The sequence below is a fragment of the Canis lupus genome, chromosome 26 (genome assembly GCF_003254725.2).
Source record: "Canis lupus dingo isolate Sandy chromosome 26, ASM325472v2, whole genome shotgun sequence".
In the NCBI taxonomy this organism is placed as follows: Eukaryota; Metazoa; Chordata; class Mammalia; order Carnivora; family Canidae; genus Canis; species Canis lupus.
The window spans coordinates 10,606,214-10,632,877 of NC_064268.1; the positions used below are offsets into that span (position 1 = coordinate 10,606,214).

Sequence of the window (26,664 nt, forward strand, 5' to 3'; positions counted from 1 at the left end):
CTATGTCTCTGCCTGTCTCTCTGTGCCTCTCATGAATAAATAAATAAAATCTTAAAAGAAATAAAAAAGACTTTGCTTCTGGATTTTCTGGAATTAACTGAAACAGCCCCCTGAGAGATGCAGTTACTTTGAGGAGGGGAGTTAGGTGAACCCAGCATACCTAGAGGACTTGACCTCCGGGCAGATAATGCCATTGAGGTACCGGAAATAAAGAGAAAAGCAAACCTCTTTTTGCTCTATATCAACTTAAGTACATTTGTATATAAGAAAACATTATGTCGCTACTGGAAATGGAAATACAATATATATCTAATGCACTGGAAAAGAAATATGTAACATTCAAACCTTAAAAATTTGTATCCACAGACCACCTCACATCTTCTTTTGTATTTCAGGCCAATGTGTATCACTCTTTGGAAAATGCATCTCATTGATAATAATTATAGTCACAGTAGCAAAAGTAATAAATGAAGATGATACCCATAGGGCCTCCTATACCCCAGGCACCATTCTCAGTGCTTTTACATATATTTGCTTGTGTGATCTTAATGACAACCACGTGAGGAGGTACAGTTATTATCCTTTTCTTTATAGATAGGGTCACTGAAGCACAGAGACCTTTAGCAATGTCCTCTGGGCCACAGTGTGTATGTAGTAGAGCCAGTTTGGAACCTAGGTAATCTTACCTTAAAATATGGCCTTTTGATAATTTCATCACCCTGTTTCTGCCAGTGTTCTTCTTCTACCACCTCTGGTAGTTTGGAGCTAGATTGCTTATCTAGACTCTGTGAGGAAGACAGGGAAACTTGGTCGTGTCCATTAGCTCAATGAAATGTCTTTGCCACACAGGTGGGTAGGTGGGGGAAGGTATTGTGGTTCCATTTTATAGTCAAGGAAACTGAGGCACAGAGCATGCAGATGACATGCCCAAAGTCCCACAGCTAGTGAGTGGAAGCCAAGCATCAAGCCCAGAGTGCAGGAAGGCAAGCCCAGGCTTATTTCCTCTGACAATGCCTTCCCTGGTAACACTGAACTGACTGATTAATAAATAATACTTGTTGACTTGTCATAAAAACTTGTCTCACCAAGTCCTGCAGTGTCTTCTCTATAATTACCCTATTTTCTCCTAGGGGGCTAATGGGCTTCCCCAAGACTTTCCTCTTTCTCAGTGGTAAGGGATTTTTTAAAAGATTTTATTTATTTATTTGAAAGACAAAGCATGAGCAGGGAGGGGATGGTGGGGAAGAAGGAGAGGGAGAAGTAGACTCCTCACTGAGCAGGGAGCCAGACATGAGGCTCAATCCCAGAACCCCAAGATCATGACCTGAGTGGAAAGCAGATGCTTAACTGACTATGCCGCTGAGGCATCCCTCAGTGGGAAGGGATCTGTCAGGGAACATAGGCCAGTCTCAGGGACCCAGCAATTCTCTTTTCTTGCTCTCCTGTCTTTCTGCTCTATTTACTTGTTTTGTCTTTGACTGACTCCCAGTGATGAGCTGTGTTCCTGGAAAGCTGCCCTGTGACATTTCTTCCCTTTTGTGTTCCTGATGATAGCATTTCCCTGGAGGCTGTCAAAGAGAAGGAGAGAATGAAGGAAGTACTGTGTGCCCCTGCAGTGCCATCCAGCCAATGAGCCTAGTTGTCTGGCTGAAGCTTTGAGCTTGAGTCCTTTCTGTTGTAGGGCCTCCGTCTGTGTGCACATGTGTACAGATGCATGTGTACATGCACATACATACTGTATAGTTTAGAGCAACTTAGGTCTGATGGAAGCACCAGGTCCTCCAGTCCAGAAGAAGCTCAGTTGTGATTGCTAAGACTGATTTGCTGTGGGCTTCTTATTGTGGGTTCCTTTGGTAGACATGCCCTGTTGTTTTCCTGTGGCTGCTATAACACATAACATAAACTGAATGGCTTAGCACAACACAGATTTATAGCTCTGGAGGCCCTAAAATCAAAGTGTTGGCATGGCTATGCTCCTTTTGGAGGCCCTAGGAGAAGATCTATTTCCTTGTGTTTTCCAGCTTGGAGAGGCCACCCTCATTCCTTGGCTTGTGGCCCCTTCGTCCATCGTCAGGGCCAGCACTATAGTATCTTCATCTCTATCTCAGTCCTATAATCCAATACCACTACACCCCTCACCCTTCTCCTCCCTTTTCCCCTTGTGAGGATTTATGATTACATTGTGCCTACCCAGATAACTCAGGATAATCTCTCCATCTCAAGATCCTTAACTTCATCATATCTATAAGGTACCATTTGCCATTTAAGGCAACATATTGACCAATTCTGAGGATTAGGTTGTGGACATCTTTGGGGGCATTATTCTGCTCCATTTGCCAAGTGAAATAACATTCTTTCTGTGCCATCTCCATACCCATCTCCCTCAGGGATGGTACATCATGCTGGGTCTTAAAAGTATTTAGATTCACACCCTGAGCTTCCTCTTCTTTGTAGCTGTGTTACCTTGGGCAAGTCACCTGACCTCTCTGTGCCTAATTTCCTCATCTTTAAGATAGGTAATACTTCACTATGCTAAGTCAAGTCATGAATATCACTGAAGTGATAAAGCATGTCACTAGGTAAATAATAAACACCAAAAATAAATGGGAGAGACCATTATAATTAGGGATGCCATATAGCATAATAGTTACAAACTCAGAGGACCTCAGTCCAAATCCCAGTTCTACCACTTACTAATGAAATGGCCTCAGGCTAGTTGCTTTAGGCATTTGAGTCTCAGTGTTCTCATTTGTAAAATGGGAATATAACTATTACCATCTGAACACATAGGATTGTTGTGAGGATGAAATAATAATAAAGTGCACAGGAGTCACTCAGAACATAGTGGGTGGCTTTTGTGGTTATTACCATCACCAGCATCGGCTGTCCTCCCTGTGGTGACTGAGAGACTTAGTGGGCTGCCTCTGGGACAGGGCAGAGCAGACAGGACAGGGCAGCTTGCTGAATCCAGAGCCTTGAGAAATCCCACCGCAGTGCTCCATCCTTGAGAGGATCAGAGTCTGGCTGGGTTGAGCCTTGAGGTGTCTGGTTTCGAGGTATCTCCTTCCTGCAGAGCTGTCAGAGCTTACAGCAGCAGTCGGTTCTTTGAACTAAGAACTCTCCAGGAGCTGCCAGGACAGAGCCAGGGCTTAGAGATAGTGACCAGGGCAGTGCAGCGGGTGAGGCAAAATCTCCAGAGAAGGTGGGGCTAGTTCCTAGATGGCATGGTCACCAGGGAAGGTGCAGAGCTCTGGTTTCAACCATATTATCATTTTTAAATTTTGCTGCAAAGCCCTGTTTCAATGAAGGCTTGGGCAGATGCCCAGTATGCAAAACACTTAAAAGCACAGCTGCTCTAGTTGAAACAGGATGTGTGTGGGGGGCACTCAGGCCTCCTTTTCACTCTACCAGGGGCCTCTAGGGGCTTAGTTTGAGGAAGAAAACTAACAGGGTGGCCAAAACACAGGCCTCGGATCAGACATCCCTGCAGCCCTGCCTCTGGTACTATCTAACTGTGAACTTTGGGGTGTCATTTCACATGCTGGAGGCTCAGTCTTCTCATCCGAAAATGGGACAATAAAAGCACCCACCTCAGGTACTTGTGTAAACTGGAGAGAGTGTCAAGTGCTTAGCTAACACACAGTAGGTGTGTAGGCATTTGCAGGTGGTAGCTATTTTCATTTCCTAAGGAGATCTGAATTAGAGACAGACCCTTTCAGAACATGTGCCTAATCCCAGAGGCTGTGAGGTGGGGTAGATGTTCCTTGGGACTAGGAATTAAAAGACCTGGGAAATATTGGTTCCTGATTCTACCACCAGAATCCTGTGTGACTTTAATCCCTGTCTTATTGAATCACTCTTCAAGATGTTTATGGAGGGCCTAGTCTGTGCCAGGCACTGTCCTTGGTGCTAGAGCATGGCCCTGGTACCTGAAAGGCCTAAGTTCCAGACTCAACTATGCCACTTTCTGGCTCTTTGGCTATGAGCAACTCACTGCTCCTCTCTGGTCTTCACTTTCTCCATGGGTAAAGTGAGGGGATCGAACTGTCTCAGTCCGATAATCCAACATCACCCACCCCTCACTCTCCTCCTCCCTTCTTGAAGCTCAGTTTCCTTATCTGTAAAATGGGAGTAATAGTAGTCTCCTCAAAGGGTCATGGCAAGGATTGAAGGAGCTGATACATATAAAGTTTATAGGAGAATAGCTGGTGCAGAATCAGTTTCCAATAAACGATAGCTGCCATTACCACCACCTCCACCATAATCATTACCATCATCACCATGATCATGATCATGATGATCGTGAACATCTATACAGTGAAGCTCTAAATGATCACTAACACTCTGATATGTTAAGTCTTACTTTTCAAGGAGAGAATTAAGTGACAAATGTAGTATCTCACCCTGGGCCATCTGAGTAGGAAAGTTTAGAGGAGGGTCCCCAGTAGAGAGAGTTCTCCTTCAACTTTCCAGGTCTAAACAGATCTTTTTTTTTTTTTTTTTATTGGAGTTCAATTTGCCAACATATAGCATAACACCCAGTGCTCATTCTAAACAGATCTTGGCTTGCTTAAAGTTTCCTTTCCTTTTCCCATGGTAAGCAAGAATAGGACCCTTGAGATCTGGAACAGTGGAAGCTATGGGAATCAATTTCTCTTTGTATATTTCTCCTTTTAATGATTTTATTTTCTTGTTCAAATAGTGATTTCACTTCAGATCTTTTGAGGATGGGTCTTTGGTCAAAGCTCAGTTGTCAGACAATTTAGACCTCCCATACTCTCCCAACTTCATCTCTCTCACACCACATGCTAAAAAGTGAGGCTTGACACATACCATCCTGGATTGGCTGTCTATTCCTTTCTCCCTCTGTCAAAACATTTGAATTGTAGGAGGTTATGGATCATGGTATCCTTAGCAGCTCACAACTTTGGTGTCCTCATTGTTGCTTTTTATGTTTAGGAAAATTGGGTAGTCATATCCTCTTTACATTTGGGACTTGGCGACATTAAAATGACTTTTCCAAGGTTGTATGGGGGCCAAAACTAGCTCCCAGAAATCTGTCAAATGCTTATTCAACTAAGCCCTTTAGAAATTTACATTTGTTAAGCTTTTCATGCTCTGAATTCTGAGGCACTCAAGATACGGGTCAGAAATCTGAAGCAATGCAGGTGAAGCCAAGTCAGCTAGACTGAGTTTTGGGGGTAGAAACTACTTGGAGGCCCCCACACTGGGGTCAGACTCTTCTCAGCAGAGAGGAACAGTGAAGGTCTGGGGGCGTGTGTAGGAAAGGGGCTGTGAACTTACAGCTCCTGGCTCTGAGAGTGAGCGACAATATTAGAACAAGTGTGTGGTAGGTAGGCTGTCACTGACTTCACTGTGTGATGTCGAGAAGTCCCGTTTCCCCCCTCCCACTACTCCCCCTTCTCTGCTCTAACCATCCAATAACTTAACTTCGCTGCCTGGAGGTTGCGCTTCCCGCCCATCCCTCCGCCGCCGCATCTTAGCGCTGTCCGCGGTGCTGATCGCCAATCTCCTGATTGCCGTTTCGACTAGCGGGGATCTCTGGTGCGCCCAACCTCTCCTCCTGACCCCCCTCCCCCCCCGCCTCTCTTTCTCCAGGCATCTCACACATAAATCACGGGTGGGAGGCCAGCTTGGTTCCCCCTGCGCCGGGAAGCTGCTGCCCCCTCCCTTGCTCACACAGGGTTTTGCAGCAGTGGTGGCAGCTGCCACTGATTCAGGCACTGGGGAAGCAATTGATTTGTCTACTGCCAGCAGCCCGGAGTTGCCTACGCCGACGGACGACAGAGAGAAAGAGAAAGAAAGAGAGAGGAAGAGGGGTGGGGGGAGAAGACTCAGAGCAAAAACCTTCATCCATGTGGAGGGCAGTCTGAGGAAGCCTGTCCACTGACTGGTCTGAGTTTTCTCTTCTTCTGACCGTGATATTTCTTTTCGTCTTGATCCTGCATGATTTAGGGGTAGTTGGTGTGTGTGTGTGTGTGAGTGTGTGTGTGTGCACGCGCGCGCGTGCTAGTGCTTTGATTTTATTTTGGGAAGAGTAGGGGAATCAAATGAACAATTTTCTTTCAGGCACCTCTACTGAGCTTTCAAACCAAGTCATCGGGAGTTAGTATCTTCCCACCCCAGCAGGGAAGGGAGGAGTTGGCTCACCCATTCCCTCTGCAATCCTCTGGTGTGGAGGTAAGTGCTATTCTTCTCAATTGTGTAAATGGGCTAAGGGTATTGGAATCCCAGTTGGGATGAGGTGTGCACATGAGCTGCTTGGGATGAAAGGTAGGTAGGGGAGGGAGGGAGGTTGAAGAGCGACCACATTTATTTGCCCACATTCTGCAGTGTTTGATCGCCTAAATGGCACCCCAAAGCTAAATGAGATTTCGGCTCAGTGCCCAGGGAAGGGGTAAAATATGCTCCTGTTTTAGGCAATGCGATCAAAATTGTGGCTTCTGCCCAATTTACCCTCTCCCTTGCAGCAGAAGCTGTTGAAAGTAGCCAGCAGTTCTCCGAGTGGATTAACCCTTCGTAGGCTGGCCAGCCTGCATGGAGGGGTCTCTGGTGTTCTGATCCGTGGGTGGGCACCTTTGCCCTGGATGGGAGAGCATCACCTGAGGCCGAAAGGTTAATCCTTGTTGAGGGTCACCTAGGCACACCAGGTGAGGCTTGCATAGGAGAGGGCTAGGACTGTACCATCTTCTAGTACAGCTGAGTAATTCAATTGTAGTGATTTTTGCAAGCTTGGCTGTTCTGAGCTTCCTGAGATGGGAGAGCTGGGAACCATGGAAGGACCACATTTTGCTGGGAATGAGTGGTCAGGCAGGACATAGGGGAGCAGCCAACAGCCTCTGGAGCAGACGATGTTTTATTTTCACAGGTGGTGTAACCTGTAAGTGATTGTATGGGGGTGCATCATGGCACCAGCCTGGAGGACTCCATCCTAAGCCTGTCTCAGAGTAGGCAAAGAAGGGAACAGGGTTTGTTCTGATTCTAGGGAAAGACTCCTGTTTCTGGCTTTGGATCAGTTCCAGGGCAGACCAAACCCCACTCTAGTTTCTTTATATGAGATCCTGATGGGATAAGCCTGCACCAACCTGTTAGTGAGTGGAAAGTTGAGATTTCTTGTAGCTGAATCCAAAAGCTCACATTTAATTTTAAAACACCTTTGCTGCTAATCTGTGACCCATAAAAAAGGAGATTTCTCTTTGCTTTCTGCTTTGATTACATCTACCTTTCTAGAAATAAATGTCCTTATTTTTAGCATCCTCACTATTATCTCAGGGGCCACTTCAGTCTTCTGCACTCCCAAGGATTTCTCTGTAGGTTCTTGTTCTTGATGGTGGGAGGAATAAAACATCAGCCCAGAGACTGGCAAGCCTGAAACATAAGCAGGGCCCACTCAGTCATTTTCTCCAGTCCCAGAGCCAAGCGGGGATGCCGAAATCCCAGGGCATGTGCCTGCTCAGGTAGACCATATGAGGCAAAGGAGGTGGGCTGCATGATGATTAGTGTCAAAGACGTGTCCTCAAAACCCCACACTTTTCTCACTGGGTGACCTTGAGGAGGAAGTTGCCTTAATTTCCTCCCTGGGAAGCCTCAAGTATGAATGATTGACATGCAGAAATTTGGTTCAGATAAGGAGCCATGAGATCTGGCTGCTGGTGAAATTTAAAATTTCGAACTTTGGCATTCACTGGTCAAACTGGACAATGGCTGGGGCCCTGGAGTGGAGGGCTCTTAGGAGTTCCCTATTGTGCTAAGTGTTAACTCTTTAATTGCTGGATTATGGGGGAAGTTTGGAGAGGAACTAGGAGAGTGTCAGGGGAGCCACGGGAGCCTCAGTGCAACATCACCATCTGGTTCAGCAGTATTTCAGTGTTTTAACAACTGGCTTAACTGTGCAGAGCATGCATGTTAGCCCAGCGGAGGTAGCTGGGACTGGGTTGTTAACATGTGGGTGCTTTGAAAACATCTCCTTGCTGCTTCTCAGCCTTACTTCCTTGGGGGTGGCTAAGATCCAAAAGGCTGCCCTCCCTCCTCCCCCATCACATTTGAAATGGTGCATTGTGGTGCACCAGGGAGAGGGAAACAGAAGCTTCTGGAAAGAGACTTAGACTTGGACCAGGAGACCTGGGTTCCATCCCCAGCTCTGCCTCCCCTTTCTGGGCTTTAGTTTCCCTGAATGTGCAATAAGGCACATGGTCTAGGTGACTCCAGGGCCCCTTCTAGCTCTGTGGATCTGGGACTATGTGAGGAGTGTATGTACAGGCATACTTCTAGGACTGGTTTGTACTGTGTTTGGGAATTTATCACATGTGTCAAGGAGGCCTGTTTGGGGTGGGTTGGGATTGGGGGTTTCTTGTGAGAACTTTGCTGAGTTCCTAGAATCTTGTGCTCAGCTGGAGAGGGGTCTGCTTTATTTATGGCCTCAGATACATAGACATACAGATGTTGTAGCATTTGAAAGCTCTATAGAGACTTATCCCAGGGGTGGCAGCAAGGACCCCTTTGAGAGCCTCCACTCTGAAAAGATGCATATTCACACACACACATACACACACACACACACACACACACACACCACCTGGGGACAAGTGGACCCTCCCTAATGCTCATCTGAGCCCTTCAAGTTTAGAAACTCTGATCAAATCTGACTCCTTCGGGCAGCAGCAGGGTTGGGGCTGGGGTGGTGGGGAGCAAGAGAGGGAAGGCAACTTGTCTAAGACCACACAGTAAATCATGGCAGAGCAAGATGCACATCTGCTGTCATGGAGACAAGGCATCATCCCTTTACTCCTGGCTCAGGCAGCCCCCACTCACCCCACCCAGCTGGATTCGGAGGGAGGACATTCTGTGATGTCTCTCCAGCCTGTGCTGGTGATTGGGAAGCCTAGCTGTGGAGACAAATACGGACATTTCCTTTCTCACTGGTGGGCGAGAGGCAGCAGCCAGAGGTTTTGCAATTCTAAAAGGTGCCCTAGGAAGACTCTCACCAGCTTGCTCTGCGTCTCCTCCTTTCCTACAGCTTGTATACATCCTAGCTGCCTGTCCAAGACTGTGAGTTCTTGTCAGGGTGCTCTGAGCACTTATTTGTAGGATGTGGTATTTACTCTTTATTTACCCCCACCCTGCCACCCTAAGGATCATAGAGGATTTGTGACTTTCTGATAAAGACCACCACAACATATGGTCCTATCTTCTGTTCTTTATCCCCTTTGAGTGGGGAGCTAGTCGTAAAGGCAGATGAATCAGGCTTTGATATGAAGACCATGAGAAGCAAACAGTGTGGTAGATTTCTGTTAAGTGCTGTGGCTGTAACCTGGGATAAAAATAAATCCAGGACCCAGTAGTGGTAGGCTGGAGCTGACAAGCTTAAATTATTCAGCTGCCACCCAGGATGGAGATCCTTTTGTGCTGGGACTGTGAAGGAGGCACCATAGAAATAGGCCCCTCTCCTTCCTGTTCTCACCCCTCTCTGCCTCCTTAACCAGCCATTTGAGGGACTGCAGTGTGGGACTCTGGGAGAAGCCAGACCTGAGTTCAAGTTCTACTCCAGCCCTTCCTTGCTGTGTGATGTCAGGCAAGACTCTTAACCTCTCTGAGCCTCAATTTCCTCAGTGAAGTATATTAAGGTAGTATGGCATGGTGGCTAATCGTATGGACTCTGAAAATAGCTCTCTTGGGTTTAGGTCCCTCCAGTTGGGTCATTTCACTTCTCTGAGGCTCAATTTTCCATTTGTAAAGCAAAAATACTAAAGGGATTATAAAAAATTTGAGTTAATGTTTGCAAAGTACATAGTACTGAGCCCAGGAGGAGTAAGCAACATATGTTAGCAATGGGGTTGATGTTGGTGATGGTGAGGTAACAGTGCAGTCACCCTGACTGAAACAAGATTAAGGAGAGGTAGAGGAAGGTGAATCCTGTGGGCCAGTTGTGTAGCTTTAGGGCCCAGGAGAGAGAAGACAGAGCTTGGAGACAGAAGACTTCTGGTCCCACTTATTCCTTATGTGATGTTTGTGCAGTTGCTAGTGAGGTCCCTGGGACCTCAATTTCTCCATCTGTGAAATGGGCATAATGACCTCCTTTCCTTAAAGCCTGTGAAGACCTGAGGAAGCAGGCCTTGTGAATGTGGTGGTCAGGCCCTGGAGGAAGGGATCTGGGAGGAGAAGCCCTACTGACTACTCTGTCTTTTGTTCCTCCAAATCCTTGGGAGGTTTTTGCTGAATCATTGCAAATCACCAGCTCAGAACCTGTGAATTTTTCCTAGGAGACCTGAGCTTTCCCTCACTTCCCTGCCATGGAGCTTCTGCATAGGGCTCCGGAGATGCCACAGGCCAGATCCATAAGGGCCAAGGCTGTGCATCCCAATTTTTAAAGTCAAGGTTAGCACACAGCTGTTGTTCAGCAGTGACTTGCATGGCTGCATGCATGAATAAATGAAGGAAACCTCAGTTGGTTGACTAGTGGACAGGCCAATTTGAGGAAGTGCCTTTGACCTATGGTCCAGCCAGAGGTCTGCATACAGTAGGCACTCAGTGTTTGTTGATTATGATGAGTCATTGGTGCAGAGTTTAGAAGGACTTGGCTTTCATCTCGTATCTACAACAGGCAAAGGCAAGGCCTCTCTCTCCTCCTACCAGAGAGCATCTCTGACACTTAACTTGTATACCATACATTTATTGAATACTTACAGTATGCCTGGCACCATGGTGGGTATTGGGAATAAACTGGTGACAAAGACACAATCTTTTGTGGGACTTAGATTAAGGAAATGGCTGCCTACAATATGTAAGCCTTTGGGGGGTGGTACAGAGGGAGGGTTTCCTGGGCCACCCTCTTTAGGGTGTTTTCACTCAGTTCAGTGACATCTGAAAGTCCATTGTTAAAGCTTCGTTTGTTTTGTTTGTCTTAAGGCTTTGCTCTTGGCCAAAGAGCAGATGCTTGGGATGGGATAACACATCTAGCCTTATTAGTCATTTACACTTTACTGAGGGGGAGTTGGAAAATCCCTTCCAGAAAGTGAGGGGAGAGCTTTTTTGGAGTGGGGATGGAGTCTGCACACACTGAACTTGCAGGTAAAAGAAGGGACAAAAGACAGCAAAGGCACATGTTTCTGGATTTACCTTCTGCTGGGGGTAGAAAGCTCTCGATGTCTAAGAGAATCCAAGACAGATTCCAGGGGTGTGCCTTCGACCCACTCCATCAGAAGCTCTGAGTGCAGGGCCTTGAGACAGTGTTTGCACAAGCCTCCACTGCTATAGACAAAGGAGTGTTTTTGAAATGCAGAATACTTTATAGGGGTTAGTTATAACAGGTCTAGGTGTGTTGCAACCCGTGGACTTTCTCCCAGGGTTCTCTCCACTGCTGCTCACCATTTCCCAAGGGGCTGAGCAGGGTAAGATCCAGGACTGTTGCCTCCCTAGCACCCAACCACTTACTCTCTGCCACCGAATCCCTGTTTCCCACAGGAGCACGAGCTTGATCTAGCAGTGTTGACCCCATTCCCTGCAACTTCTGAGCACCCAGGGATGGGGGTCACTTCTTTCTCAGGCAGGATCTAGGGACTTAGGTTTTTGGATGGCTCAGTGGCGAGGCAGCGGTGATCAGTCTGCTCTCTAGCCTGGCCAGGCCTTTGGGATTTGAGAGAACGGAGCTGGTTCTCAGCCCGATTTGCTTTCCTTTGGGGCCAGGGAAATGTGGGCTGCAGCTCCACCAAGGCACTGTGCTGCCGTATGCAATGTCACCGTGGTTTCCTCGAAGTAATTGTCTTGCTGTCATTAGTTTTAATGACATAACGCACGCTTATATCTCATTGTAATGGAGCCGTGTCAGACTCTGGCTTAGTAATCCAGTTAGTGAGCAAGATAACATGCCTCAGGAAGCTGGGGGTTTTGCCCACCCCTTTGCAATTAATCAACAAGAGGAAAACCATCTGACAGCATCACAATGATGTGTGGTTTGGGAAGGGTTTATTTAGAGAAGAGAGGGGGGAAAGTCTCCTCATCTCTCAATATAATCTGAGTGAGTTCATTCAGTTGCCTTTTTCTTTCTGTTTTTCTTCCTTTCTTTCCTTTTTTCCCTCTTTAATGCACCTACACAATGACAAGCAACGACTTGTGAATGGAAGCAGCTCTCAGTAGAGAACAGATTATGTAAGCGGGTTCCAGTGCCAGCCGCTGACGGCGGGGTGGCGTTCTGGGGCTGCTGGGAGGAGAAATGATTTCTCAAAGTTTATCGGGAGGCCTTCCATGCGAGATGCTGCCAAAAAAGCATCTGTGTGGTCCATTCTGGCCCTCAGCCTTCCACTTGTGCCCATCCCCCTCTACCTGTCAGCTTTTTCCTTTGTCACTCTAGCGCCACTGTGTCCCCAAATTTTTTTCTCTCTGGATCTCTTTCCTCTTTTCACCACCTCTGTCCCCTTGTCCATTTCTGCTACCCTTCTAAAATCCTCTGTCTCCTCTCTCCTGTGTCCCTGCCCATCTCTGCCCCTCTTTTTTTCTCACTCTCTTGCTGTCTTCCTCTCCTTACTCCTGCCCTGCCCCATCCCATCTTTCTCTTATCTATGTCGATACACTGTGTGGCTTGTGAAGGGAAAGCACTTGTGAGCCCCCGAGACCCCAAGTAGGGTGATCAACAGTCCCAGTTTGCCTAGGACAGAGGATTCTTGGCATGCTGGGCTCTCCGTGTGCTCAAACTAGAAAAGATTTGGGCAAACCAGGGTGAGTTGAGGTCATCTTAGCTCTATGTCAAATGCTTGGAATTTTGAAGAGTTCTCCCAAGACCAGAGACGTGGCTTTCTGGGGGAGTTACCTACTCTCCTACTCAGGGGGAGGGACACAGTGGTCTCTGAAGCACCCACCCTGCACCCCACAGCATCCTCCGCATGACTGGAGAGTAGAGACTGCCTGGGTCTGCAGAGGCCAGTGGTCAGTCAAGGGCAGGGGGTTGACTCCCTCCTCCCTCCCTACCCCGTTCCCCCGGCAAGGCTGACCACCCAGCTAGTTATTTGTTCATTTGTCACAAGAGGGGATCCAGTCAAAGATTGCAGATGGTTCTGTGCCAGACATCCTCACACTTGAGCCTTTGTCAGAATTCTCTGAAGGGTGGTTAAGTCAGACTTTCTGATTCTAGTGGAACTTAGAACCACATATCATTTCCAACGATGTAATTGCTGCCCGCTCCAGGGACCCCACTTTGAGAAGCACTGCTTTTGGCCAATTCATTCCCAAATATTTATCATTCACTACCATGTGCCAGGCACTGCTGTAGTCATTGGAGATTCAGTGGTGAACGAGACAGAGTTCTCTACCCTCCTAGAGCTTACAAAGGCAGTGAATAAATAAACACATCAATAAAATGATTTTAGGAAACCATAGGACATGATAGAAGAAGACAAGTGGTAGGTAGGGGGAAGAGAGCTAATTTAGTTACATATAGATTTAAAAAAAAGGGTAACCAGGGGAAACTTTCAGGGATGGCAATGTTTGGATTGAAAGTTGAGATTCTAGAAAGAACCAAAACAATCCAGGCTGAGAGAACAGAAGTACAGAGGCAGAGACAACTGTGGTGTCTTGAAGGAATAGCAAGAAGACCAGTGTAAGTGGCAGGAGGGGAAGGTGAGGGGAGCGAGGTGGGCTGGGGGCTGAGGGCTAAGGGCCAAGTCATGCAGGACTCCAGTGCAGACAAGGAGTCTGGATTTGATTTTATGCCAGGGGAGGGTTCTCATCAGGAAAGTGAAATGATCTAATTTACAGTCTTGGTCATGATCACTTTGGTTAGTGGAGAAAGGACTGCAGGCGGCAATGGTGGAAGCTGGGAAACCAGAGATTGGGGGACTAGTGATGGGGCCAGGTGGTGGCAAGGAAGAAGGTGGTCAGATTTTTGTGGACTTTGCAGGATCACAGATAGGTCTTATGGAGGGATCGGATGTGGGGGTGTGGGAGGAGTCAGGGCCCACTCCCAGGGAGACAGGACCTGTTATTGTCATTAATGCAGCAGATCTGAATCTGGGGATGTGGAGAGGGACCTTGACTGCAACCAGGGACCAGTGGCTTAAGAAGCAAGAGCAACGGCATATGCCAAGTGAGGGGGGTGCCTTTTAGGGAGATTGCAAATGCTCCTTCTATGCTTGCTAAAATGCACCATCCCTCTCTCCCCAGAGGGAAAGGCAGCAGCTCAGGATTTTTTCTTTCATGAGCAGTGGCTGGATTAATCTGCCAGTGCTAAGCAACATACTGGAAGTGGCTTCTGCTGCTGCCATGTCAGGCAGGGACATGGCCAAGTATTTCCCCCAAAGGTCTGGAGTTGGGGGGCTTGTGGGAAGGGCTGCTAGGCAGGATGGAAGACACGAGTTCCTGGCATTTGAAGCATTCTCTCTGATTGTCAGAGACCTCCATGTTGTTCACCCAAGCTGGCTAGCCCTGGCCAGAGGAAGTCATCAGCATTGGCACGTCCCAGAAGCCAAAAGCAAGATGTCCCCACCCCTAGAGGGGACATGTAAGGTGCAGACCAATAACACACTTCCTTTGCCTCTCAGAAAGAGACCTGCTGCCATTTCTTTAGATTTGTTTTTTTCTGCCCCCCACCCCTGCCCTCCTTGGGAGGGTTTATCTGGCTGGGACAGGCATATGAATTCTCTGTGTCTTATCTCCAGAGGGGTCTGGGTGCATGACCTCTTCTGAACAACACGTGCCTCTTTGGAGATGAATCCCCAGGGAGAAATAAATAGCGCTCCCATGCTGGTGGCCAGGAGGGGGCTTTGCTCCTGGGATTATAGTGTGAGGAAAGCTGGCCTCATTTGTAGCCTCTCAGTTTTCCACTGAGAACTCATCTGCTTCGTAAATAAATTTTTGTTCTGGCACAGGTGCTGACAATGAAGTTTTTTCCTCATTTCCTAGGACAAGACCACCCTTGAACCCTAAAGATTTCCTTCTCAAATTTTCATTATTTAATCACCTTATCCTCATAGGCCATTCCTCTCTCCTCGCAGGCAACCCGTCTATCCCATTGAACGGACATCTCTTTTGTTTGTAAATGCACCTTCAAAATATGTACTTCTAACTTATATGAATGGTATATATAAACCTCCTTGTTGCTCACTTGTTTTTTCACTCAGCACCGTGTTTTTAAGATCCTTCCATATTGCAAAACATGCATCTAATCTTTTGCTTCTGATTGTTGCTATATTCCCAGGCATTAACACCCACACATTTTACCCATTCTCTTATGTTAGCCTCCTTCCAGGTCCCTGGAATATATCTGGGACTTTCCTGCACTAACCAGCTGGGGTTTCAGGACACAGAGACTTATTTTAATAGAGATTTAATAGTCACTGGGGAGGTGCGGCAAAATGCTTCACTGTTTATCCTTTGATTGTTTGCTCAACAAACACTGAGCACCCACTCATGATGCCCCATGGGTATGGAGAGGGAGGCAGTGGTCAAATCGGTAGGGTTTGGAGCCAGGCAGATGTGCGTTTGGATCAGATTGTAATACCCACTGGCTGTGTGACCTTTGACAAAGTGACTTTGCCCCTCTGAGCTTTAGTTTCTTCCTCTGTAAAATGGGGAGAATGATAGTATTCATTGGATAAGGTCGTTGGAAGTAAAGCGAGAGGATGCATGCCATTGCTTTGTGTGATGAAACTTTTTTTAGTTGGCACCCTGCTGAGGGAGTGGATAAGTAGATATTTATTCCCCTCCATGTTCTGCTGGATCTCCCCTGTGTGGATGTGTGTTGGGGAGCAGAGTCCTGGCTGAGGCCACCCTGTTGAGTAGTTATTTCTCCATCTATGTGGAGAGCCCCTGGTCCCATTCCAGAGTCAGCCACATCAACTGCCTCTGTGTAGCCTCCAAGACTGGGGTTTCTCCTCTAACACTGACATGGCTTCTGGAAATCGACTGGTGGTAGCAGACAGCCTCGTGTTGGTCCTGAACACACTCAGAGGGTAAAATACCATAGAAGTTGGTAGTGAAGTCTTCAAGTGGCCAGAAGACCAAAGGACCCCCCCCCCACACACACACACATAGGCCCTGGGACTGAACAGAATCCTGCTCTGGAAAATTTTCCCTCTGGTTGTCATGGCAGCAGGTGTGGGATGGGAGTCTTCATCCTGGGGAGGCACCACAGGTCTGAGATTTCTGGTTGACACAGACTGTAGAGTGGCCTAAGTCTCTACTGCAGGGGGATCTCTGATGCAGGGGGGTGTCCCTGCCTGCTTGTAGCATTTCACCATCCTCTTGCTAAAAAGACCAGTGAACTAAGAGTATCCAGCTGGGTTCAAATTCTGGCTGTGCCACCCAGGGGTGGTGCTCCAGAGCTGCACCTTCATACAGGAAGCAAATGAATTGGCTCTTGTCCACAAAGTCACAGAGCAGTGACAGGGGGCTCGACCTTGTGCTTTGCACGTATATAAGTGATCTCTTCTAATCCTTGCAGGGCATGTGAAGGAGGCGTTGCTTTCATGCCCATTTTGCAGACCAGACTTCTGAAGCTAGAGAGGACAGAGAGGTCTCAGTTCCCCAAATTCACACTGCCGGTCAAGGGTAGATTCAGGACTCGAACCCAGATCTTTTGGACACCAAAGTCAAATACAGAATTTTCATAGCGAAGAAAGGAACCTCCCAGGGCCTCATTCTTCTGTTCTGTAAAATGAGATAACCAGTCACCACTTATTGTTAGGAGTTGTCATGAAGATTGAGCAGCTTAGAATTTCTTTCTTTAATATGAAGCTCTGCAGCAATGGATTCTGTAGTCTTCAGTTCCTCCTGGCTTGGATTTGAGATCTTAAGCATGAATGTTATTCCGATGAAGGACAGGAGGGCACTGATCAGCGATTAGAAGCATAGGCACTGCCTCCACATTGCAATTCGGGCTGTGCAACTTGCCAGCCTGTGACCTTGGGCAAGTTACTTGGCCTCTCTGGACTCCGTTTCCTCCCCTGTGAGATGGGAATAATGGCGCCTTCCTCACAGGGGTGCTGTGAGGACCCTTTGAGGTAATACATATCCGAAGTGCCCAGAACAGTGCCCAGAATGTGTATACGCAACTGCATAAACGCCAGCTGCTTACTATTACACAGAACTCTTTTTTTTTAAAAAAGTTACTTCTAGAGTCAGTGTTTGTTTTTTTTTTTTTTTAAGTAACCTCCCAAAAAGGAGGGTTGCACTTATGGATTCCATTTACAGATGAAAGAGGTAAGCTCCTTGGGAGGTAAACCGATTTTCCAGAGAAAGGTTTAGTCCCCTTGGGGAGACAGTGGCCAAATCACAGAGCTCCAAAGCATAGCGGGTCCACCAGGCCAATGACAGAGCACAAATCTGACAGAAAGTGACAAAATGGGGCACCTGGGTGGCTCAGCCAGTTGAACATCTGCCTTAGGCTCAAGTGGTGATCCCAAGGTCCTGGGATCGAGTCCCACATCAGGAGTCCCCTGCTCTGCGGGGAGCGTGCTTCTCACTCTGTCTCTGCCTCTTTCTCTCTCTCTCTCTCATGAATAAATAAATAAATAAATAAATAAATAAATAAATAAATAAAATCTTTTTTTAAAAAGTGACAAATGACAGTCACAGAGACTGGAGAAAAGCAGATGGTTAATTCAGTGGCTTCAGGATCCTTCCCAATGGGTGCCAGCAGCTAGAGCCACCAGTACCTCCAGCACTTAGTGATTCCCACAAAATGTTTTGCCAGACATAAGTAATAATCTATTAGGAACTGGAAGAAAGAAAGCAAAAAACTACTAGGGATGTAGATGAAATGATCGAATGTCCATTTATAATATTTGCTTCATTAATTGTATTACACACATACTTAAAATCACATATTATATAAAACAATCAATCAATAAAAACTTTTTTCTGCTGCTGATATGTATTGAAAAAATAATTAAACCAGAAAAGTAAGGAAAGTTTTATGATTTTAACAAAATTTATCTACTGTAACTACCCTTCACCTTTTGGATTTGACTGGTGGTTGAGTAGTTGAGAACTTACTTGAACTATTTTGTTATGTAAAATAAATTGAGAGAGAGAATGATAGGTGCTTGACAGTGTGAAAAACAATTTGGATAGAAGAGGAATTTCTGCTTTCTGAAGAATATTTGGTTGGGAGGAACCTTACCTTCTGTTTGGTCATTTATAACATTTGCCAGGCACGGTGCTCAGTGCTGGGATATAGTAGAAAATAATTTCGATTTGGTCCTCTCTCTGGAGGAGGTAAACCTATATCAGTAATCATGCATGTGGATATTATATATATAATTAAAAACTGAGACAAGAGTTCCAAAGAGGTCTATGAGGGAGCATCACAAGGAAATCTGACCTAATCTGGGAGGGCTCCCCTGAGGCAGTGACATTTGACCAGAGAGCTGAAGGATGAATAGGCGTTCACTGAGTAAAGCAAAGAAAAAAGGACAATTATGGCAGCAAGAACAGCATGTGAAAGGCTTCAAGGATCTGAATGAAGGCCAGTTGAGCAAGGTTGAGGAGGGGGGAGCCCAGTGTGAGATGAGTTGGTGGTAACTGCAGGGCCATGGTGTGGCATCTTGTCTTTATTCTGAGAGCAGTTCTGAGAAAAATTCTGTTTTTACAAGCAGATGACCTGATCTGATCTGTTTTGTAAAAGCCTCCTTAGCTGCAGCACAGGATTTGCATCCAGAGGAGGTCTTGGAGAAATTTGATGAATACTCTACACTGACACACAGACAGCTTTGTGTATTGGCCGAGCACCCTGTGCCCCACCCTCTTTACAGCACTGAACCACGCCCCCCTCTCTGAAGGCGGAGAGGGCAGTGCAATCCCAACCAGGGAGAGAATTTGTTTTGCGGTGAATCACAGAGTGGGGCTCCTCCCTGAAAATCTGGAGAGAGATGGGGTAGGGATAATTGTCAGTCCACCTGGGTTTAAATCCAGCTCTGCTGCTGTGTGACTTTGAGCAAGTTATTAAACCACCCTACATGTCCGTTTCCTCATTTGGAAAATGGGGATAGTGATAACATTGACCTCATTGGATTTTGGGGGGAGATTTAATGAGCCAATATATACAGTCTTTGTTTGGAACACACATGGCACATGAGATATGCTCAATAAACATTAGTTATTACCATCTTTATGGTGATGATCATGATGAGGATAATGAAATCTCGGAGCTCAACATTGTAGAAGGGGCCTCGTTAATCCTTTCTACCCTCTCCTCTGTCCACTGCCTCACCTTCTGTAGGCCTTTCCTCCAACATCACCTTCTCAGAGAGGCCTTTTCTGATTGTCTTAGTTAAAATTGCAACCTCGTGCCAGACTCCTACCTCCTCCTTGTCTGCTGCTCCATATTTCTCCTTAGCATTTAGCACCATGTGACACACTATCTTACTATATTACTTATTTCTTTGGTGCATGGTCTATCTCCCCAGCTCCAACAGAACAGGAATATTTGGCTGTTTTAGTTACCGCTGTCCACTCAGCGCACTGTATCCCACAGCATCCGGCACACAGTAGGTACTCAGTAAGTATTTGCTGGATGACTGAACGCTGACTGTGTCCATCTGATGCTTTTTTGCTCTTGTTCAAAACCTGATCCACTACCCAGGCTATTCTAATTCACCTAATGGTTCACTGAACAGCAAGAGCAGAGGCAGAAAATAAATAAATAAAATAAAATAAAATATAAAATATATATATTTTTTATTTATTTTAATTTTTTTTAATAAAATATAAAATAAAATAAATCCCCAAGCCCTGGAAGGGGTGGGAGAGGGATGGGGAAGGTGTTGAGGCACCAGAGGTTTTGGTGATAAAAAAGTGAAGGTCTTTTATGAAACCAGCTCAGCACCCTGATCTTTTTAACCTGATTAATCACATTAAGACTTTGTCAATATCCGCATTCCCTCGGCCCTGGCCATGGCAGCTGGTGGAAACAGACTTATTCAATATTTAAGAAGACCTGCATTGCAGGCAAAGGGTTTGGGCCGCGTGCAGGGGAACAAACAGCTAATGCTCAGGAACCGTCTCTTCAGGATTGCTTTTAAAAGGAGAGAAACAAGAGGAGGAGAAGCCCCAAAGCCCTCAGCCTCCCTAGGCCTTCCCAGATTTCTGGTGACATTGACCAGCACACCCCAGATTTATTTGCTCCCACTCAGGGTGAGAGCATTACCCGCAGAAAGGAGACAGTGAGCCAGGAAACTTCAGTTTCACGGGTCCGCTTTTTTCTAGCGTTGTGTAAAGTGGTGGTTTGCAGAGTGCAGTCCCCAGACCAGCAGCATCAGCGTCGCCCAGAACTTATTAGAAATGCAAACTCTTGGGCTCTGTCACAGACCTCCTAAAACAGAAGCTCCTGGGGCTGGCAAGCAGGCATCAGTCTGTTTTCAGGAGTCCTCCAGGGGACTGAGGCGCCACCATGTTTAAGGTGTCCCCAGGAGGGACAGGGACCCGAAGAGGGTGTGGAGAGGGGCATGTGGTTCCAAGCTGGTGGGTCCCTGTCCTGGCTGCACATTATAATCACCAGGAGGATTTTCAAAAAGTATAATGCCAGTACCCACCACGAGTTTCCTCTTTTGGTGGTTTGGTCGGGATCCTGGAATTAACATTTTTGTTCGTTTTTAATTTGTATATAGTTTTATGTCATATTTTATTTTAATTCCCATATGCAGGAATTAGCATTTTCCACTGCCCCCCAATCCCTGATTCTAGGGTGCAGCCAGGGATTTTCTAAGGCAGCCCGCCTGTTTACCACCATTGTGCCTTTGACAAGTCCCCTTACCCGTACTAGTCTGGCACCCGTAAAGTGGGGCCATATCTTCCCACCTTATGTGACTTGCAAAGCAGTTATGAAGCTTGAGGGGGATGCTCTCATGTGTGTGAAATCTTTGTAGGGGTCAAAGTGCTGTGCAAATGGCAGAGCTGACGAGGGTCTCCCAGGATGTGTCAGAGTGCCTTTCGCAGTTCTTACCCACTTCCATCTGGCTAATCCGGCATCCTTGCTCATCATCCTGGGGAGCTGGGCCCCAGGAAGCTCACCACCTGGGTATTTTAAAGAGCACCAAAGCTCATCAGTTTGAAGATGAACATCTGGGAGTTGACATGAGGCGCTGAAGGTGGAAGAAACCAGAAGAGAAGAGTATTAAGTTCAGACCTTACAGGCTGTGCCTGGCAACCAGGACTTCATGCTAGAGTTGACTTTTTTTTTCTTTTTCTGAAATGAGAGCTACCAGTTACCAAGCATTTAGTATGGGCCAGCACCGTGCTGGGGACTTGGCATGCCTCATTTCATCAATCAGCTCTGAGAAGAAGGAACATTTGTAATCCCCATTTTCCAGATACGGGAAATGAGGTACAGAGAGGCCAGGGAACATGCCCAGGGTTCCAGGCTAGCAAGGGACTGAGCCAGGACGGTGCCAGTGAAGTGTCTGGGTTTAGCCACTCCCTGTCTTATGGGTCCCTTAGCCGAACACAGGTTGGTTTCCTAGGAAGGGTAATGATTGAGGAGAGGTTCTGAGGATGTCTCCAGAAGCACCAGGTGAAGTGGCTGTTGGAGGGGCTGAGTGTCACCTCCACCTCATGCCTCTAGATTCAGACCCTGGCTTCAGTTTTCCCAGGATCAGTTGGCTTTCCAGGAGCTTGGTCTTCTGCTCAGGACTTCTGTGTCCCTAGGTCCCATGAAGGCTTGTTAGGGGACACTTTTGTTTCCTTTCTTGATTTTCATACGAAAGTCTGTTCACTCAAACCAGACCAAAAACAGATAGCTGCAAGGCCTCCACTCATCTTTCAGATAGAAAGGACCTTCATGCATCCCTTTCTTTCCTCAAGTTTCTTTTCTCAAAAAGAGCTAAAAATCAGGGCCAACGGGACACACTCTTCACTTGTCCTCCACTTTGAAAGACGAGGATCTTCGTACTCCCTCAAATCAGCCCTCATCAGTGACCCGGTTTATTGTAGAAACTGAGCTGGCAGCCTGGTTGGAGAGGAACCCACTGGCAACTGCCCCCAGCTCGCTTGCAAACTTTTTGCCTCAGAGTGTGTGCCGTGGACACTAGAGGTTGCAAAGACACTTAGAAACCCATTTGCTCCCAGCCCTCGTTCATTATCCGATCAGACTCCAGAAAAGCTAGACAGTGCTAGACAGAATGTGCTAGACAATTCCTGTAAGTTTTCCATCCCTGGCGAATCCCCAAACCAATGTGTTCACCACTGGCTGGTTTCCATTCTACCAGTTCACCTCGTTCTGCTCCAGAAAGGTGAATGGTTGGATGAACGGGGTTTGAAATGCACCTTGGGCGTCTCATGGGAGAAGTTGGCCAGGAGACAAGCCATAATGACAGTACTTTGTAGGTCCTTGGCACTTTTCCTCCCAAATTGGCTCTTTACATCAATTATCTCGTTATCTACCCCTTGCCTCAACCACATTCTAAAAAAATAAAACAGAAAACAGATCAAACTACTAAGTGTTTGCCCCACTTGATAGTCCCTATCATAGAAGGAAAAGTGGAAATGTAGAAGCACTTGCTGATTAGTCTAGTATATTATATATATAAACATCCACATATTCAGAAGATATATGACATATTGTTACACATTATGCATATAATGTACTAATGTATACACACACACACACACACACATACATATTCATATGAGAGAGAGAGAAAGTGGATTCACATTATTTGGAGTAGTTACATTCTACAAAGTCACCATGATCACTGAATTAGCAAATACTGAATCATTGCTCCTGAGGGAAATAGGGGGTTAGGTCCCCGTAAGCCTCTCATCACACTTCACCAACCGATCCACGCATATCCTTTATTTTATGTGTTTCTGTTTAAAGACATCTTACTCAAACGCGTCTTTGTTCAGGCTACTGTAACAAACTACCTTAAACTGGATGGGTTATAAAGAACAGAAATTTATTTTTCACCACTCTGGAGGCTGGAAGCCTGAAGTCAGGGTGCCAGCAGTGTTGGGTTCTGGTGAGGATCCTCTTCTGGCCTGTGCACTGCTGACTTCTTGTTGTGTGTTTACATGGCAGGGGGCTGAGAGGTAAGAAAGCACTCTCATGACTCTTAGATGGACACCAATCCCATCACAAGGGTCCCAGTCTCATGAATGCAGTTAGCTCTCATCACCTTGCACAGGCCACACCTGCTAATACCATTACATTATGGGGGTAGTTCTCAACACTTGGGTCTTGAGAGGAGGACACAAACATCCACTCCATACCAGTATATAGTATTGTTGATACATTAGCATTGAACTCAGGGCCAACAGGACTGTAATTCATGGCACATGAACTTATCTTACAAGCATGTTTTCTCTATAAGGCACATCGCAGCCTTCTTGCACTCAGGAACACCAGACAGCACCCCAGCTCTGTGCTATAGGGGACATATTAAACAGTGAAATCACCAGTGAAGATGCAAACAACGTGGCACTAAACAAGACCTTGAAAAATAGACTTGTGTACAGTATGAGAGCTGAAGGCAGAGTCACCAGTTAGACTTTAGCTGGTTGGGCTTTTGCATGTTGGGCAACTCAGTTTTTTTCTGGCTTCTGTGTGTGTGTGTGTGTGTGTGTGTGTGTGTGTGTAAATGACCATGAAAGTGCTACAAATATTGCTTTGGGGGTTACAAATAAATTTTAGTGAGTAGGCAAATTCACAAGTACAGAATCTGCAAGTCACAGGAATCGATTCTGAGTGTGTGTGTGTATGTGTGTATCAATCAGAATTACATTAATTGTAAACCTCACTCAATTGTAAAATTGTAAATTGTATCAATCAGGATTTCATCAATTGTAAACCTCACTGTGCGAGGTGATGAGAGCTAACTGCATTCATGAGACTGGGCCCCTCGTAATGGGATTGGTGCCCATCTAAGAGTCATGAGAGTGTTTTCTCACCTCACAACTAGCCTCACTCAGGCTAGTTCAAGTGATACAAGGGACATTGATTGGCTAATGTAATAGAAGAGTCCACAACACAGCTGAGGCTTTACTGGATCCAGTAGCTCAAAAATAGCATTTGGATTGAGTTCCAATCATCTAGCTCTGCTTTCTTCTGGGTTGACCTCTCCCTCAGGTGGGCTTTCTCCACCTGGGAGAACCCCAGAATGTACTTAGAACCCAGAAACTCATGGCTTAGCTTCCCACAGTTCACAGAAATCATTCTCCACAAGACTGACAGTTCCACGAGGGTGGGGCGCGAGGGAGGTGGGATGAGGAGCAGACATGTGTTCCTCCTCTTCCTGATTCCAACACTCCAATTTTCTTTTAGGGAGCCAACCTTTCCATATCTTAGTCCATGGCATTCTAATGAGGACCTCAACTCTGCTTGTGTCATATTTATTGATTTCCCATTGACCAAAGAAAGCTAAGTCCAGACTGAGTGTTGAAGGAACTACGTAAGGTGGAAGGCATGATCGTTGAGGGCCATCAATTTAACCATTTCCCTTGCTGCCCCAGGACAAACTGGACCATGGCCTGTGTTCCACATTTTTGCTGTTGGCTTCATACACTTTTGAGAGCTCATGTAAGTCCCTGGAAATCTGGATGTTGAGAGGGTCTGTGTGTCCATGTCAGACCCTAATGCAATAAAATGCTTCACCTACTAGAGTGAGTAGCTTTGAAAAGAAGAGAAACTAGATCAGCTTCAAATGTAGTTTTTTAAAAGATTTTATTTATTTGAGAGGGAGAGAGAGAGAGAGAGAGAGAGAACGAGCAGGCGGAGGGGTGGAGGGAGAGGGAGAAGCCGGCTCCCCGCTGAGCAAGGAGCCCAACATGGGGCTCAATCCCCAGACCCTGAGATCACGAGATACGATCTGACCCATGACTTAACCAACTGAGCCACCCAGGCGCCCCAGATATAGTTTTAATGTAATGTCTCTTCAGAAGATCTTCAAGTCAAAGGATGGACAGTGACTTGTCTGATGTATCTGAAGGTATTGTGTGTATGTGCACATGCACGTGTGTGGTGCATATAAAAATGGACTCTGACATCTGAGGTTTGGATACTCACTCTGCCATCTCTTTAGCTGGAGACTTTGGGTCAATACCTAACCTCTCCTTGCCTCAGTTTCCTAGTACAAAATGGAGCTAAAGACTGAGATGAGGATTAAGTTAGATATGGCTGTGCTGGAACAGAATGAATACTCTCTGTTGATTTGGGGGCTCAATGAAGGGGAATGGCAGGAGGAAGAGGATGGTAGATGAGTGAAGTTGAACTGTGCCTGACTCCCAGCCCTGTTACTTATTAGCTCTGATTCAATCTTGGGGAAAGCTAGTTAACCCCTACAAACCTTAATTTTTCTGTTTGTGAGAGGGACTCAGTGGTGTCTCTTTGCAAGCATTATGTGAGCCCATGTGTGTAAAGCACATAGTGCAGCCTCTGGCACCTGATAGACAATAATGCTATTACAGGTGTCACTACCAGCCTTTATACCCCAGAGATGTGACCAGGGTGACTTGTTCCTCTTTATTTCATGCCAACCATGTGCCAGGCACTGGTCCAATCTCTTTAAAAAGTATTAACTCATTTAATCCTTTGATGTCCTGAGGGAAATACTGTTCTCACTGTTACTGTCATCTCTGGCTTTCGTATGAGGGAAGTGAGGCACAGAGAGGTTAAGTGACTGTCCTCACACACAGATAGGAAGACACAGAGCTAGGTTTTGAGCACTGGCAGCTTGGCCCCTCTCAACCTCTGCACTCCTCGGCCTCCAGGGATGAGGGCCTAGTGCCCACCTGCCCAGGCAACTATGAAGACCAAGGGCTTTGTAAATCACAGAGGGCTCCATCCATACTTGATATTCTGATGGCTGCTTCTATGGGGACACAGGGAGAGAGACAGGAACTTTCTGGTTCATTCAGGTTCTTCAGCCAACACCAACCAAAATTCCTTTTTCTGTTACTTTCTCCCACCTGGAGCGCCAGGAGGCCCTGGGCAGGATAGAGGATGGAGGGAGGCAAGTCTTCAAGATCTATTATTCATGGCAACGAAGAGAAGCTTTTTGTTCTTTTTGAAGTGGTCTCAGATTTCTTAGCATCCACACCCCAGGGAAGGGGCCATGGCCACACTGTGTATGCAAGGCAAGAGGTATCCTCCTGGCTGGAGATTCTAACCCATTATTTTTTGGGTGGAGGGGGTTCTGGAAGAACACCTAGGTAACACCTGTGCCAGCACTGGGAGCAGTTGTCTTTACCATTCTGTTTTCCACTCCCACTCTCACCAGCCCTAGGAAGTAGGGGCTGTCACAGCACCCATTTTACAAATGAGGAGATTGAGCCTCTAAGAAAACTATTAAAGTTTGCCAGACTCACCCAGCTTGGGTTTAGCATTGGAGTGGGGGGGCGGGGGGGAGGGTTGGACCCAGGTCCATGTGACTCCAAAGCCTGAGCTCTCAAAGGAAAATTCTGTCATTAAATTTGTACCATGGTGAAATGAGGGTGACGTGTATATGCGTGTGTGTGTGTGTTATGCCAAGGCAAGAAAATAAGTAGAGCCTTTCCTGGGCCCTAATTGCCTCTGCTTCACAAGGATGAAGTGAAAGTATGCATTTTCCTGGGGCAGGGAGCACCCAAGGTCAGAGTACTTAATCTTTCTGTCTTAAGACACTGGCCCTGCCTGCTTGATAAGAGAGTCAGGCCAAGTCAGGGAGTCAATGCAAGGAGTTTTGC

General features: G+C 46.5%; 1 protein-coding gene across 7 annotated transcripts in view; it reads left to right on the forward strand.

Annotated features, from left to right (window-relative positions):
• RPH3A (rabphilin 3A) overlaps positions 1 to 26,664 on the forward strand; it is a 264,940-nt gene that overhangs the window by 160,266 nt on the left and 78,010 nt on the right. For 2 of the 7 annotated variants that reach the window (XM_049101684.1, XM_049101685.1), the window contains exon 2: positions 6,091 to 6,201. The gene's annotated coding sequence lies outside the window, so the exon portion shown is untranslated. Of the gene's footprint in view, positions 1 to 5,427; positions 5,566 to 5,610; positions 5,915 to 5,954; positions 5,979 to 6,090; positions 6,202 to 6,246; positions 6,295 to 26,664 lie in introns of those variants that run through there. The other 5 variants (XM_025474013.3, XM_049101682.1, XM_049101687.1 and 2 more) reach the window with 5 other exon arrangements.